General features: G+C 38.2%; 1 pseudogene; it reads left to right on the top strand.

Moving 5' to 3' along the window:
• Positions 1 to 16078: 16078 nt before the first annotated feature.
• On the top strand, positions 16079 to 16524 carry LOC124505811 (60S ribosomal protein L10-like; annotated as a pseudogene).
• The last annotated feature ends 930 nt before the right edge of the window (positions 16525 to 17454 follow it).

Consider the following 17454-nt stretch of genomic DNA (forward strand, 5'->3'; position numbering starts at 1 on the left):
AGGAACTGTAGTATATTAATTCAAGTAACTTTCCTAAGTCTATGATGATACTGATGTGCATTGTCACATTACGTTAACCCTGAAGGCTTGTCTATCACTTTATTTTCAAACATAATATGATAGTATAGAGAAATAATACCTGCCCTAAACATGTGAAGGTGAAGTTATTGGCTCACTATTGCTGGGGTACGCGTGTGACAATTGTTCCATGAATGGAAATTGACTTGAGATAGTCCAAACATGCTTTCTCATCAGGTTCTCTTTATAACTAAAGCCATATATCTGCAGGTTAAGAGGCCAATGTACATGAGGTAACCTCAGGTTACAGGTATATATGAAAGCAAACTGATCCATACAAAGAGAAATTTATTAGTTTAGCCTCATCAATGTGATGTTTTTAACCAACCTAGCAAGGCAGTTTGACTCAAGGATGCAAAAGCATACATAATAGGAATGAAACACAGCATTATTTTTGTTGCCAATTCTAAGGATCTCTGATTATCTAGAAAAAAAATGTAAATCATTAGCAAGATATAGAAGACCCACTTTGAATTGATGACTTTTTATTTCTTGCTTCCTCATCAACCATTTCCTCATTTATTAACAAATATCTGTAGTGGGTATATGCTAAGCCAGCACTGTAGTTGATATAGTGGATACAAAAATAAGCAAGTAATAATTTCTGCCCTTGAGGAGATTTCAGTTTAGTGGGAGAAAAAAACAGGCAATAACTAACAATAGCAGTGCAAGATAATAAAGTGCTTTTTGTTCAAATTGATAAGGAGATGTTAATAAAAATCGTCTTAATCAAAATGGGAAAAGGTTGGATTCTCAAAGAAGAAATTGAGCTTGATAGATGCCCGGGAATCAGCTAGGTAGAGAAAGTGTTGAAAATGCCAGGCACTCAGATCTGTTTGGACCTTCAACCTCCCTAATTCTTCAAATTCAAATTGTACGTACACCACGTGTGCTTCCTGGACACTTCTCAATTCTCATAAGTCTACAACTGTAATTTCCTATTTATTTACTTCCACCTGTCATTCTATGCAGTAGCTTCTCTTGGTTTGCTTTGAAGTCCCTGTAGTCCATCACCTACATAAAGGGAAAGACTGCATTTGTCATTTTAATAGGTATGACAATCCCCAGTATCCTGAATTGCTGTGGCATAAAACAAGAGCTAAGTAAACCATTGAAGAATTAAAGCTGAGGGAAGGAATAGTTTGTGCAAAAGCACTAATGTGTGAAACAACATGACAGAAAGTTGGTATCTCTAGAGGAATATACAATGGGGAACAGGATAGAGATGGTTCTAATACTAATCCTTGACAAGGCTGTGCTCGTTTTGCAGCATAGATTAATGGGTTCAATTACAGCTCTGAAGCTAAACTGCTTAGATTGTTTCCTAACTCCACCATTTACTAACTGTTTTACATTGGGGAAGATATTTAATCTCTCTATGCCTCATTTTCTTTATCTGTAAAGTACCTACATCAGGATTTTGTGATGTTAAAGTGAATCATCTATACACACTTGGAATAGTTACATTACTACATTGGTAATTACATCGCTATTGAGTAATAAATGTTAACTAACATTTCTAGGCAAAGAAATTTGCCATTTTTTCCTGAAAAATAGGAAGGGACTAAAGATCGTTAGGCAGCAGTGAGATATGATCCCCTTGGATTCTGTGTCAGTCAGGATTCACTGCAAGAAATAGAAACCATGACTTACCACCCTAGTTGACAGCTGTCTCAAAAATTTTCTCCAAGTTGTGTTTTTTAAAGCACATCTTATTTATCTTTGACTCTACATCTTCCATGTATTCAGGCACATAGTAGGTCCTCAATAACACTGACTTAATGAATTAATGCCTTTGGAATGAAGAAGAAAGGTTTTGCCAAACTGTTTTATTCTACTAAATTCTTTCTAAAACCATTCCTCTGAGAATGAATTAGGATCATTTGTTTCATCCTCTTATGCCAAATACTAAATGCCACGCAAAAAAACGTCCACAGTGGTAGAAAATATAATTCAGACACAAATCCATGCAGAGTTGGAAGAGATTAGTAACATAATTTAGAGTGGTGCCATGCTTTGTGAGCCACATCCCTTTTGCCAGTAAATTCAGGACACGGAAGTAGGAGCCATTCATAGACTCATCCAAAACCACTGTAGTGATCAGCCCCCACTCTAGCAAGTCACCGTCCACATTTTTGCTCTTTGGGTTCCAGGTGTGTAATTACCAACTTGTGCATTTATTCAAGACACATATCTGCCAACAGCTTTCTCCATATAGCTTCTTTTAACCACTCTGGTTGTCCAAAATCAATGATATGTTGCCGCATATGCTCAGTCTCTCAGGACGACAAACAAACTATGGAGCAGTAATGGATAAATATCTCATCCCCAACCAAGCCTCATATTCCAAACATGGCAAGCTTCAATTTCCCACCCTGTGGTCAAAATCTTGGCAGCTGCCTTTGGCTTTATACCCTGTTGGTTCTAGGGATTCTTGCTGCAGTATGTACTCACAGGCGAGATCATATCAGAAGGACATCACTTGAGTCTTTCAACTACTATCCCCTATAATATTGCCTACAGAGAGACATTAATAGCACTTTAGAGCAATTTATCTTACAGAAAAGTGTTTATATATATTAAAATCTGCCTCAAGTGTCTGTCTCTAGTACCTGTGCATAAAGTCCAGAAGGATATGCCGTGAGTTAAAAGCAATTAGAACAGGTTTGGGGTGGAAGGAAGTTTTCAAAGTCACGGTACAGATCAAGCTTCTCAAATCCCAAATGGAGAAAATTTCATTTCCTAGTTCAGAACAGAGACTTTAACAGAAGATTTTGTGTCAAGCCAAGTGCCATGTGTCTGTGTTGTCCAGGGAATACCCTGCTCACAACTCCTTCAAGAGGACCCGTTGCAAAGAGCGAAGTTGACCGACAGGCTCCAGCTGCTCTATCTTTAATCCACTGCCACATGCATATCAGGCTGCTTCCAGCAGATGACTGGGCACAGGGGGAGCTAGAACAGAACATTAGTGCATGAAGCAGGACAAAATTCTGGCTCCAGAGTTTCTCCTAAGCCTAGCTGGAATTTTCTCAGAACTAGGCTTCACTTGGAGTCTCTTCGTACCCAGACTTCCCTTTCCTTGATTTCTTTTCAGACATCAGATCTGTATTTTAGTTGATTATATTAAAAGCAGAGAAATAGGCCTAGGGCCTGCTCGGATGGTTTGCAGTGAATGCATGCATTACCTTGTTCATGTTTTAGCTTTGCTGCCAATGTTTTGAGTGTCTCTTCTGTTTTATTCTCTAGAGGGCCCAGTTGGTTGGGTATCTGACTCTTGGCTTCAGCTCAGGTCATGATTTCACAGTTCCTGAGATTGAGCTTCACATCAGGCTCTGTGCTGGCAGAGCAGAACCTGCTTGGGATGATCTCTCTTCCTTTCCCTCTGCCCCTCCTATGCTTGTGTTCTCTCTCTCTCGCAAAATAAATAAAGAAACTTAAAAAAAAAAGAAGGTTCAGGGGTGCCTGGGTGGCTCAGTCGGTTGAGCATCCAACTTCGGCTCAGGTCACGATCTTGCGGTCTGTGAGATCGAGTCCCACGTTGGGCTTTGTGCTGACAGCTCAGAGCCTGGAGCCTGCTTCGGATTCTGTGTCTCCCTCTCTCTCTGCCCCTCCCCCACTCATGCTCCCTCTCTCTCTCTCTCTCTCTCTCTCTGTCAAAAATAAATAAACATTAAAAAAAATTTTTTTAAAGGGTTCAAGTTATAAAACTATTCAGCATGGAAGAGGCTAGCTCTCCTCCCCTTCATTATTCTCAATAGTAAAAACATGCAGAGTTTTTGTTATCAAGGCCCTCTCCCATACAATTTTCCTTACTCCCAAGAGATTTTATGATCCAAACAGGACCTGTCCAATAAGTATTTGGGTACATCCACGGGTGTCAGATCTATAAAAGGATTCAGAGAAGTCCAGACCTTGCTAAAGGGCACACTGTAGAGAACAAGTAGCTTACTGCCCCACAGGCCATTGTTTGGAGCCATTGTTAGAGACAGACTACATACTGATGGTCAGAATGGATCACAGATTTGGCAACTTTCATGATGCTGCTACCTTGAAAATATTTTGTAGACCTTAAGTAGCAAACACTGTGGGTCTAAGAATAATATCAAAAACCATATTTCAGTAGGAAATATCATTCTTTTCTCAGTGTGGGCATCCAGACTATTGAATTGCATCCCGTTAATTTACAATGCGAGCACTTTTTTTTTCTTTTTACTTTTGTCTCTGATTATTACCTTTTGTTCTCTCAGGATTTGTTTGATTTCTGTACACGTATTCCTACCTTAATATTAACGGAAAAGAACAATATATTCTTCCGCCACCTGAAAGCATGCTTATGGTGCATACATTTATAGACACTCCTAACTCTCTTCCTTTTGTGTTTATATTTTATCGCAGCCTTTTGGCCCCTGCTCTTTCACCTATTTCTTTTAATTCTATTCCTTTGCATCTTATCACTATTTGTTGGCTACTCATAAATGCATAATCCTGTGTCAGTCATCTCAAAAATAATTTAAAAGGGCATGGACCCTGATATATTGGATCAAATAGTATTTAGGATATGTCTTCTGAGACATCAGTATATCAAGCTTATCTAAGCATTCCCAGACCACCCAAATTTTTCCCCTTTCTGGATTCCAGTCATCTTATCATATTTTTGGATCTAGGCATATGATTTCTTGAATTTTAACTAGAAAAGATTGCTTACATTTTATCACCATACTAAATTATAAATCTTTTTGAGAAGATATTATTTATGCACTCCTATACATCCACTACTGTACATTATATCTTATATACATTAAGCTCTCAAGAAAGTGAGAAGCGATTTGTTACCTGCAACACACCTGGGCGGGTATAAGCCTTGTTAAGTCTCCATCTGAATTCTCATTCCCCCCAATAGAGACTGGCCAAACTGGCCGGACTTGGGAGCTGGCCACGGACTTCCTGCCAGAAGCTGGATTCCTTGTGGCCAAAATGAGGGTAGAAGAAGCCTGAAAAGGATGCCCCCCGCTACAAAAAAGAAATTGACTCCAAAAATGCTCTAATGTACAGCACAGTACATGTAGTTAACAATTAATTATACACTTGAAAGTTGGTAAATGTTCTTACTTACTACAAAAAAGAAATGGTAATTATCTGAGATGGTGATAATTAGGATGTGTTAATTAGCATTATTGTGTAATCATTCACTATATATGTGTGTGCGTGTGTGTGTGTATGTATCAAATCATCACTTTGTATACCTTAAACTTATACAATCTTTTATGTCAATTATAGCTCAATAAAATTTTTTTAAAAGGTCTAAATCATTTTCAAATACCACCATTTTACTTTTTAACCCTTTTGCTCTTCTAGTGTAGACCACACCAGTTTGTCACTACATAGATCTGCGTGAGCTATTTAGAGATGTAGCTACTTTTCCAAGTTTCTCTGCTTAGAATTATTTTCCTCAAGAACTCCAACTTATCATTGCTTTGGCAATTCCTTTTATATACCAGATTTATCCTTTTGGATAATCAAAAATTTGGAAATCAAAATTTCCAAAGATTCTAACTTGTGCTCATCAAGTTGAAAAAATGTACACAGCTGGGCATATTCATGCCTAAGACTGATTAAATAATCACCCACAGTAGTTCACCCTTAAACTAGAGTCAGTCTATTCTAAGGCACCTGAAAGTTCTTTATTTTATAACATCTTATTTTCCATTTTGATAATAACTAAAAAAGTAACATAAATATATGTTAGGTATTCACTGACCAATATGATACCCACCAGTCATAATTATTTAAATTTAAGTGTAAATTCATTTCCGTTAAATGAAGTTAAAGTTCATTTCCTTAGGCACTCTAGTCATATTTCAGATGCTCATGAGCCATGTGTGACTGACGACTACCATATTAGTGCAGATATACAACATTTCCAGTGTTGCAGAAGTTTCTATTGGACAGTGTTATTCTGTATCATTTAAATAATACTATAATAACCAAGTACAACCACACATTTTTGGCATCTATCCTTATATATTTTTGGCATTATGTAGTGTTACTATAAATACTGCAATGTAATAGAAAAAATAATTGAAACAAATTAATGTATAAAATATATATTCGTGGAAAATGAAGAATAAATGACATCGATAGCTCTAAAAGGATGTGGTTTTACTAAAGTGCTAAAAGAAGAGAATATTTACATGTGGAATTCAGAAGAGCCTTCCCCAGTTTGCCATTTACATTCAGAAAATCAACTTTATCCACCAAATTAAATTAATATTTTCTGAATTTTATTATGTAATAGTTGTACTTTATTTAATTTTTTATAGTTTTGGTTTTCAAAGTCAAATATGAGCCACAGGTATAAGAAGTTCATAGCTAATTTGTGCTTATCCATAATTAAGTAAAAGCAAAATAAATACCATTTAAGTCAACACTGATGATACTCAAAAATTTACCTTTTGTTTAAGGGATATCTTTCCATTACATAAGCATTAGAAACTCTGAGCTAACATACAAGATATTAAGAGCTGAGAGCAACCTTTGAATTGTGCATTATTAGCATGGCATAAATATTAGTCCCCAGCAGTTGTGTGTTACTTTGAATTTTTCTTCAAGGCTCTATATATTCACATTGCAAGTTTATTCAGCTTGAGTTTGTTGAGTCTCTACCCCCAGTTTTGTATTCAACCTATGTACTCAAATTCACTATTAGAAATTATGATATCCTACGATATCCACAGTCTAGTGAGAAAAAAAGGGGTCATTTCACACCCCCATAAAAAGTTTAAAACATATTCTGAAACTGAGAGAGCCTGTAATCTCTTGGGGAGGATGGGATGGGGGTGCGGTGGAGAAAATACCAGGGTCCTTAATGGACATCTCTAGTTTTTAACTCCTCCTTGTACCCAATGCTGTCACATGTTCAGCCTCAGAGTATTCAGCCACTTTGCTCTATTTTGTGCATTCTCTGGGCTAATATTTGTGACTTTTCTTTAACTTCTTTATTTAGCATGTGTAGCTGACATAGAACAAGGCATCAAAGGAGGCTTAATAATTCTCCACAGAAATTCAAAGGTTATTCTTAAGTTTTGTTGACATCTTTGCTCGTAAAACAGGTCATATTTTATGAATTTGATTACTGGGACTTTGTGCAATTTTCTAAGTCAAGCAAGGAAGCTTAAAGCTTTTATATTTTATTCCCCTTTTGGACTCTAAAGGATAAAATGGAACTCACAGGAGAGCAGAATATGAGATTCCATAAGCCCAGTTCAAAGAATTAGGATAGAATCTTCGTTGAATAAAAAAACAATTCTATTAATTTTTAAAAATGAATCTGGCTGTGAAAATAACATAATGTGTCACACATACACACACACATGCCTATAGTGATACACACATATCTTATACAAGAAAACAAAATAATGCAGATATATATATCACACACATATATATGCATATGTTTAAATCTTCCTTGTCTTCTGAGCAAACACTAGACTATTATATTAATTGGAAGTTGTATAATGAACTTTGCCATTCATTAGATTTGTTTTTCATCTTGGGTTCAATTAAATAAAATCCTAAATATTTGTGGGTAACCTCACATGGGTTTTAATTATGATTTAATATAAAGATTCCAAATACCTCTGTCTTTCTGCTTTCATGGTAATTAGATCCTAATAAAGGCTATATTGCAGAATGAAATTCTTTGAATATGCAATCACTGGCCTACAGACCATTAACAGGGTATTTGCTTAAGGGGATTTCACAAGCTGAACTGTGGAAATAGCTTGTGCCATTGCTATGTCATCTTCTAGATAGACTATCTGCACTGAAAATTCAAGATTAAATTATTCTAATTACTGTTAAATACTTCCAAGTCACAAAAGGCTGTGGTTTTCACAGAGTTTGAAGACTCATCGCAGACCCCTCCTCCTTACAACCCGACCACTAACCCCCAATCTCACCACTCTGTGGGTTTGTGTATTTTGAGTTGCTACTGGCTTACAAGGAAAAAAAGCTATGAAAAAATTTTTAAAGATTTTTTTTAAATATTTTTAAAGATACCTGCTAATAATAACTGATGTGAAGTAGCCCTTGTCAGTTTAGAGGGAAGATATTTTCCAGTGACCCTGCTAAACAGCCTGGGAAAAGTTATTTACAAATTTAATGTGACCCTCACCGTTTCCTTCATCCTTCCTACTTAAACCTACACACTTAATTTTTCAAATAATATTCACCTTTTATTTTCTGAGCTAAGAGAATTTAGTTCTCCCCGTTCATAAATTTTAAAAATAGATCTACTGAACCCCTCCTAACCTTGGTTTTGCAGAATCAAAGCACACCTAGAGAAAGACAGGGAAAAGTGTATATTTTTTAATAGAATCTTCTTCCTGATCTCTTTGGGAAACCTCCTGAATTTTAGCCTACTTACTTACCGATGAAAAACAAATAGATGAGGCAATATGTGTTTGCCTATATTCCTAGGGAGTCTGAGTTGGCAACAAAACACGAGGCAAGAATCCAGAAGTGCCAGACTCTAATATCAACTCTGGGAGAAACTAATCTCAAATTCTCACATTTTTCACATTTAAAATTGGAATGGGGTTATTGGGAGGCAGTCAACGAAAACCATCGTAAGTAATTCTGTAAGTATAATATGCAAATAATATGGCAAAAAGCCCAAACCTTATTTTTATTTCATTTCCCCCAAATTTTACAGTTTTCTTATTTCCGTTTTCTCTTGAACTCTCATTTTTTTTTTTCCAGAGGAACTGTAAGGTTAATGGTTAAATATTATATGAAGACCGATAGGAAGACTAGGGGCCCAAGGTGCATAGCACATGTGACACAAATCACCTCGTTTGGCTTGGTGGTTAAACAGCGTAACTTCAGAGCCCGTGACATATTAAAAGTAAAAAGACATCCCAGGCTCGAGGACGGTTTCTGAGATAAAACCATAGGTACATACGGAAGGGTTAGCAGCAGCGGCCTCCTTAGAATAAGGGAGGGGATGGAAGAAATGAACAAGCGCTGATGTTTGCGAAGTACTTCTTATATGTGCCGTGTTCCTGTCCTCCCCCCAACAGCCCGTATACATAACAGCCTTAGCACTTACCACAGGAGTGGTGTTGTCTATCTTCTCCACTGAATTATATGTTCATGGAGTAGAAGATCAAATACAATGTACGATCTACCTGGGACAAAACGTTACCTACCAGTGACCGGCACAAAGCAGGCAATTAATACATATCTGTTGACTGAATGAACAAAGCCATGTGTTAACAGTTAACATTCCCATTTGATGAGTAAGGAGATGAAGGTTCAGGGTGATTAAGTGACATAGGCGGATCACAGACATCACATAGGTTAGTAAGTAGCTGAAGAGGGATACAAACCCAAGCTTGTCTGACAGGGAACCACACTCTCCACTAGAGCAAGCTGCCCCACGGAAGTCAAAGTGGGACCAACTGTCAGAGAAAGTCTCAGATTTTTTTGTGAAAGGATGGCAGTGAGAAAGGAAGCTTCCACGCATCCCTGCCTACAACCAAAAGATGTCCAAGAAGCAAAAATGGATAATTTGGTTCCTGGGTCAGTTCAAATGAGGATAAAATCAGAGCATTGGGGTGGATTTCCTGGCAGCTTCTTCAGTAATGGTTTTTTCCCTCCAATGGCTTGTATTTGTTTGCTTTTCTCTTTGTGTCTCCCCTAACTCTTTCACCCCAGCTTCTTCCTTTCTGTCGTTCAAAATTCCTGGGAGACAACTTTATCCAAGGGTCAGGAGAAGCCACCAAGAGGTCTTGACTGATTGATTGCACAGGCTCTGCAGTCCAGCCACCAGGGTTCCATCCCAGCTCGGCCCCACCCTAACCAGGTGACATTGGGCAAATTACTCAGCTTCTCACTGTCCCAGTTGCTTCCTCTGAGAAATGAGGCTGTTAGTAATAAAATCTACCTATTGTTATAAGAACTCAATGAGTTAATACCTGGCGATTGCTTAGCACACTATCTGGAATATACTGGGAACTTAATGAAGAGTAGCCATGCCTATACCATTAGCCCTAAAATTCAGGACCAGAGCCACCTGCATGCACACTACAGCTCATTAATCCCCAAACACATCTGTCATACTCCAGATTAGGCTTGCTACATCAGGTTCCAATACAAAACTCTTTTCCCAAAGGCAGCAGTGAAGTGTTGCTGACAGTAAATGAAAAAAAAATTTTTTTTCTTGTATCCCCTGACTTAAATAGTCAATGGCTTGGGACACAAGCAGCTGCCTTTGGGGTCATTCTTCCATACTAGCTGCTACACGTAAAAGCCTCCTGGGTCTGGATAGAGAAACGAAAAAAGAGCAATGTTCTTATTTTTCTCTTGCATGTATTTTTCTAATAGTATCGCAAGTTCATTTGAATTCAAGAATGAATCTCCACATCACTCGACCTGAAGAACAGAGGACTAGAAGGTAAGGGAGGAAACCAGCTCACTGTGTTTGGAGCTGTTGACGGAGCTGGGGTCATGTCATGATCAGCAAAAGCAGTGATTGGGGTGAGATAGGAGGAGCTGGACTAACTAACAGAGGTTTCTTTTTCTCCTGTAATGACATGTCCTGGCGTGTGTAGTCCAGAGTTAGTGTAGTTCTTTAAGGGAGTTATCAGGAACTTTTTCTATCCTTCCACCCTGCCCTCTTTAAGATGCATTTCCAAGCTTTTAGCTATAATGTGGTCACTATACTGTCTCTCATTGGGTCACAAACCACAGTAGAAGAAATGAGGAAAAAAGGCAAAGGACAGAAGGTTGAAACCACAGGCCAACAAAATAGAATTCTTTTAAAATAGCTTCCACAAAAATTCCACCCACTGACTTGCATGTACAGATCTTCTGGGCCAAAAATATTAGGCTCAATCACATAAAATTGGTGATAGTCAACTGTGTTGATGTACAAAAAATACACAGCCTATGATTTCATCTAATATAGCATATGGTAACCACAAGAGAGACTGAGACACGGGGTGTTTTATCTGGACCTACTGCTATTGAACAGAATCAAGATTTGGTTAGTAATAATAAGTGGCTGAAATAATACTGAATAATAACTAGCAGTGTCTCCTCTATCTTCACCAAAGAGGAAGTCTATGTTAATATCAGAGTAAATACATTATACAAAAAGGCACTCGAGGACAAAGAGGACATGACATAATCACAAGTGCAATTAACAAGATAATGCGATTAATAACATAGCTTCAAGATTTATAAACCACTATTAACAGAAGAACATAAAAATATTGACAAATTCACTTTCAAAGTGGGATATTTTTACATGTTTTTCTCAGTAATCAATAAAATAAGCTGGCCAAAAAAATGAGCAACACAATTAATAAACTGTCTTCACAATCATAGGTAGAACTCTGTTCCCAACAGAAAGATTATTTTCTTTCAAGCACATGGGAATATTTCGGAAATGACCACATGTCCAGCTATTAAACTCATCTGAACATATATCAAAGAATTAATATCAAACAGTCCATGTTCTCTGATAAACATGCAATTAAGTTAGAAATGAATTTTTAAAAGAAGTAACTTTTAAGAGTTCAAATGTAGAGAGGGGCACCTGGATGGCTCAGTCAGGTAAGCGTCCAACTTCGGCTCAGGTCATGAACTCAATGGTTCATGAGTTCAAGCCCTGTGTCAGGCTCTGTGCTGACAGCTCAGAGCCTGGAGGCTGCTTCAGATTCTGTGTCTCCCTCTCTCTCTGCCCCTTCCCCGCTCATGCTCTGTCTCTCTGTGCCTCTCAAAAATGAATAAATGTTAAAAAAAAAAAACAAAACCTTTTTTTTTAAAGAAAATGAAAGAACATTACTTGTTGAAGTTAACATTTTATGATGTTAACATAATCATACTAAAATCTAACGAGAAATAAAAACAGGAAATAAAATCAAAATCCAGTATGATTATCATAATAAATATTTGCTCTCAATATGATCATCATAGAAGCACTAAAGGACTACTCAAAATTAGTGGTCATGGATTTAAAATGCTTATTTATTTTGAAAGAGAGAGAGAGTGGGCATGTGCATGAGGGAGGGTGGGGTTAGCGGAGGGGTTGAGATGGCTGTGGGGAGGGGCAGAGAGAGAGAGGGAGAGAATCCTAAGCAGACTTCCTGCTGTCAGTGCAGAGCCCAAGTGGTCATGCATTTAAAGTGAACATCACTCCTCATGATTTTATGTTTCTACACCTACATTCAGTTTTCACAAATGCAGGTGCAAAGTATGTTGGGTTAGACTTAACTAAGGTGGTTTTCCCAAACAAATTGGAAGAAGCCAAGAGGAGCAAAGCTGCTGAGAACATAAAAAAGGGAGTCATTAGAATGACAGGCCACAGATTCTATTCTGAATAAGGAAGGAAGAATGGATAGCAGGGGAATGAGGGATGATTTTAAAAAGTATGAAGATCAATGATCTGTAGTCCTGGTGGGGATGAAAAGCTGATTTTATCAGTAATCTTGAGAGATAGGAGAGGTCATACTTACGCATGAAGCTACTGAGACTCAGGTATGTTAATATTCTTTTCTAAAATGACTATAATGCAGTAAATAAACAGAAGAACTTTCACTCCAGCCTGAATAGTTTGGCTCTAACTCCTTTTCCTGGACCTGCAAAATTATTCTGCAGCTCTGTCCAACACTGATTTGCTGTAACCTTCCTAGTTATCGCAAGCTCTCAGGGATTAACTCTCACTTAGGGTCAGCTTAGGATTCCTACATCATCAGTCAGACCCTGATAAAGTTCCGATTATATTGTTATTTTTGGTAATGATTTAAATTCTAATTCGCCGAAATAAATGTTTTCAGGAGAGAGGAAACATCTCTTTAAGAAAATAAAATTAGTTCCATGGCCATAAAATATCCATAGTGAATAAGGATGGAGATTGCAGCCCAACATTCCCCAATCCCTTTATATTCTAGCGCAATTTAACGTTCCTCCAAACTTACTCCTCTTGGATAACCCATTCACAATGTTTCTTCTCTCCTTTTTGGGATGTTAAATTTTGAACACATTATTTACTACCTGCAGTTTTGCTGTTTCTTCATTCTATATAACAATTTGTCTGAAAAGTGCCAAGAATCCTCTTCCCTAAGTGCCTATAAATCTCCTCATAGTGTCTATTTGTTGGGCAGCCCTCCTCCCCCTTGCTAATCTTACCAAGAATTCCTTCAAGGTCATCAAACTTGAAATATGAATTTATAATCATTATGTAATAAGATCTGGGAAAACTTCAGGGGGATACAAGAGAGACTTGTTTGGACTTTGGGGGGGGTACAAACTGATATTTATTCTTCTGCCAGTATCAATAAATAAGAGCAGGTGCGATTTATGTGTGTGTCATCATTCAGAAAATTGACAAAAATGACTACCAAGTTGTCTCTTAAGTAAACCGGTTATCATTTAGGATCAGGGTCAGAACAGGTAGAGTGGTTATGTTGATTTATCTTCTAAGTTGTGTGCCACGTTCTCTGATCATCAGTTTCCTGAGTGTGACCTATCAGCCTTGAGAGACACCCTTTCAAGTAAACAACACCAGCACATTATGTCTTTGAGGGGCTTCACCACAACTGTAAAACAATAAATCAAGAGCAAATTCCCCCTAAACTTATGTTGCTAAGATATTATGGTGAGAGAACAAGAAGTACCCTGGAGACATTAAAATAAAATACTTTTTCATAATTGGAATGCAAAACTCTGTCTGTCCTCGGTGTCCAAATTGCTGTCCTAAGGAGAATCTGTGTTTAGAAAATACACTTGTTATCTTAGTATTTTCTCCTTTTTTATCACTCCTAAAAGGCCTTATTTGCCCTTGTTTTTATTTCTCTTTCCCTATTTCACCATATAATTTTCTCTTACACTTATTTATTTTTGATTTCTCAGTAGCTTACCCTACTTGATTTTCTATACAATATTGAATTCCTGCCAGTTCTGTAAAAACTCATTTCAGATCGCTTTAAAGTGTGATTTTTCTCAAACCCCAGATGCAATAAATGTGAAACACTGTGCCATGTGGAAATTCCAGTCACTGCATTTGTTTGGTTAAGACAACTTAATTGCTTGCAGAGCCAGCTCCAGTTTCAGCTAAAACAAATTCAATGGCTGTTGTGAGTAAGGTGAGAACAAAAAAGAAATAATATATCACCTGTCTGCCAGGGGCTCTTCACGGCACCTATCATTGGCAAGAAGTCAATGTTAGAGGGAGGGGTGTCAAAGAGGGTGAGAATAGAGAATGGAAAACTAATGTTCCTATGAAATTATTGCTGAACCAGAGGTAGAAAAATCGTATCAGTATCAAGCAAACTTTTCAGATAAGAGACAGTTGCACAGAAGAGGCCATGGAGAGACTTTATCACAGTAAAATGTATTTAAAAAGAGAGAAAGACATTCTTTGTTCAAAATCTGAGTCTCTAGAGATATCAAAGCAAAGAGATCTGATAAGCTGTGGCTGAAGTAGAAGCAAGTTGACGTTGCCCAAGATGTAAAATTTTTTAATGTATACATTGTTTTGAAATCTCATTATGACTCCCCTCTAACTCAGAAACTTCTATTGTGTATTTAAGAGAAGATTGAGGTTAGGAAATAAGAAATGGCTTGGCCCAATCCCAACCAAACCACACAGATCCCACAGGTAAGGGGGCATGGAACAGATAGATGTTGATGAGAGAACCCCGATGCCCACTGGAACTTTGTATCTTAAGACTATCTCCCATGTACAGGACTTTAGGGCAATAAAGGGAACTATCAGAGAAATCTTAGGGAACCAGTATGCCCACTTTGGGCAAACAATATATTTTGATAGGCTGTGCAGATTTACTTCCACGGAAGGTCATGCTCAAAAGAAACCATAATGTTCAAATGGGTGATATTGGCAAGAACTGTGCCACAGGGGCCAAATGACAGCAGCACGTGCCTTTGAGAATAATTCTGGGCTCCTTCCACCCAGCAGTCCCTAAGGATATTGTTTTATCTGTATCATCCAGTGGGACCTGTGAAAGCCTGGAGCAGTAGAGTTCCCTTTTCAAGTAAAGTACTTGAAAAATTAATCAAGGAGAATCCATAAATTCTCTATCTAAAATGAGTTGATATTAGATAGCAATTTGTATAGCAGTTCACTATACAAATATCCTTGAAAAGATAGGTCAGAAAATAAGGGCATCTAGCAATTCACCGTGCAAGACATGTAGAAACGCAAAAGACCATAGAGAATGTCCCCTACCACAGCCTCTCACTGAATGGCTGTCCCAGAGATTAATATTTATGCAAACATTATCTATAGGGCAAAGCAAGAATCCCCATCCCACACTTTCTATACTCTCAGAGATTGTCGGAAAAACATATATTCCAAATTCAGTCCTCAGGGCCTGTTGCAACTTCTATCTCCTCATGTACTTCTCTATCATTTGTAATAACTGAGTGGCTCTATTTCGTAGTAAAATGCTCCATATGATTTACTGAGTCTTTTTATCTGATGGGCATCTTGTCAAGCATTCTATGTGACTTATATCATTTAAGGCTTGCATTAAAGTTATAAATGAGATATTATTATCCCTATCTTACAAAGTAACAAGATTTTCATTCAAGACCGTATGGTAAATCTTCTCTGTGACTTACATACACACTCACACACAAACACCCACACAAACTTATACACATACTCAACCTACCCCCACTGATACCCCAAAAAGAGTTGATAAAATTTAAAAAGAAACACTATAAAGATGTAGCCATTCTTGAATACAAAATCAATACCTCTATGCACTGAAAAAGTAACAAAGCTATATAAAGCAGTGAGTAGGACTAATGGCACAGCCTCCTGGGCTCCACATATGAAAGCAGGCAATGGAATTTAGGTACTTGAACTGAAGGTACTCCCATACGGTAGGGTTCCAGAGCCAAAACCATTGCTTAAAACAGGGGTCCTACTCTTTCCCTTAAGCATGACACTGAACATCCTAGTGTCACCATGGGCCACTGCCCTGCCCAGTGTTATTGTATTGTAAGAACAGGCCATATCCAAACTCTCCCTTCTGCAGACATGTCCCTGGTGCCAAGATCCACATCTTTGACCTGGGGCAGGATAAGGCGAAAGGATGAGTTCCCACTATGTGGCCACATGGTGTCAGGTGACTATGAGCGGCTCTCCTCTGCAGCCCTGGAATCTGCCCATATATGTGCCAATGGGTACACGGTGAAAAGCTATGGCAACGATGGCTTTCACATCCAAGTGCGGCTCCACCCCTTCCACGTCCTCTGTATCAACAAGATGTCCCATGTTGGGGCTGATGGACTCCAGACAGGTATGCGTTGGTGCCTTTGGAAAGCTCTGGGGCACCAGTGGCCAGGGTCCACCATTGGCCAAGTCATCATGTCCACCTGTACCAAGCTGCAGAACAAGGAGCATGTGATTGAGACTCTACTGAGGGCCAAGTTCAAGCTCCCTGGCTGCCAGAAGACCCATATTTCCAAGAAGTGGGGTCTTACTAAGTTTAAAGTGGACAAATTTGAACGAATGGTGGCTGAAAAGTGCCTCATCCCAGATTGCTGTGGGATCAAATACATACCTAATTGTGGGCCCCTGGACGAATGGCAGGCTCTGCACTCATGGGAAACTCGGCAATGCCCCAATAAATCCTACCTCTTGCAAAAAAAAAAAAAAAAATAGAGCCCTACTGGTGAAGACGACTTCAAAAGGTGACCATTGTCACAGAATGGAGCTTAGATAGAGCTACATTTTGATAGAACCATAAAGGGCAAAAATTCCTTCCTTCCAGCACTGAGGCTTAGATGACCAGTGGTTCAGTAACTAGTCTGTGATATGCACAGTACCAACACAGGCCATAAAGATGGAACATATGAAACAGTCCCAGAGGGGCCACTGATGAAGGTGAGTAAAAATTGAGATGAGGAAGGGGCACTTGGGTGGCTCAGTTGGTTGAGTATCTGACTTGATTTCAGCTCAGGTCATGATCTCATGGTTCGTGAGATCAAGCCCTGGGTCAGGCTGCTTGGGATTCTCTCCCTCTCTCTCTGCCCCTCCCCTGCTTATTCTCTCTCTCTCTCTCTCTCTCTGCCTCAAAATAAATAAATAAATGTTAAAAAATTGAGGAAAAAAAAGGAGAATGACAAATAGAAACTAAAACAAGGTGATAGACTTAAACCCAGCCATACTAGTAAGTATATAAAATTTTAATATGATAAACACTCCAATTAGAAGGCAAAGATTTTCAGAATGGATTTTTTTAATCCAAGTATGTACTGCCTAGAGTAAATATGCTTTAAATATGAAGATATAAATGGGTTAAAAGAAAAAAGATGGAAATATATATACCGTAAAAACAT

The sequence above is a fragment of the Lynx rufus genome, unplaced genomic scaffold (genome assembly GCF_022079265.1).
Source record: "Lynx rufus isolate CCGP_SWC_20201006 ecotype Redwood Valley unplaced genomic scaffold, mLynRuf1.p SCAF_9, whole genome shotgun sequence".
NCBI lineage: Eukaryota > Metazoa > Chordata > Mammalia > Carnivora > Felidae > Lynx > Lynx rufus.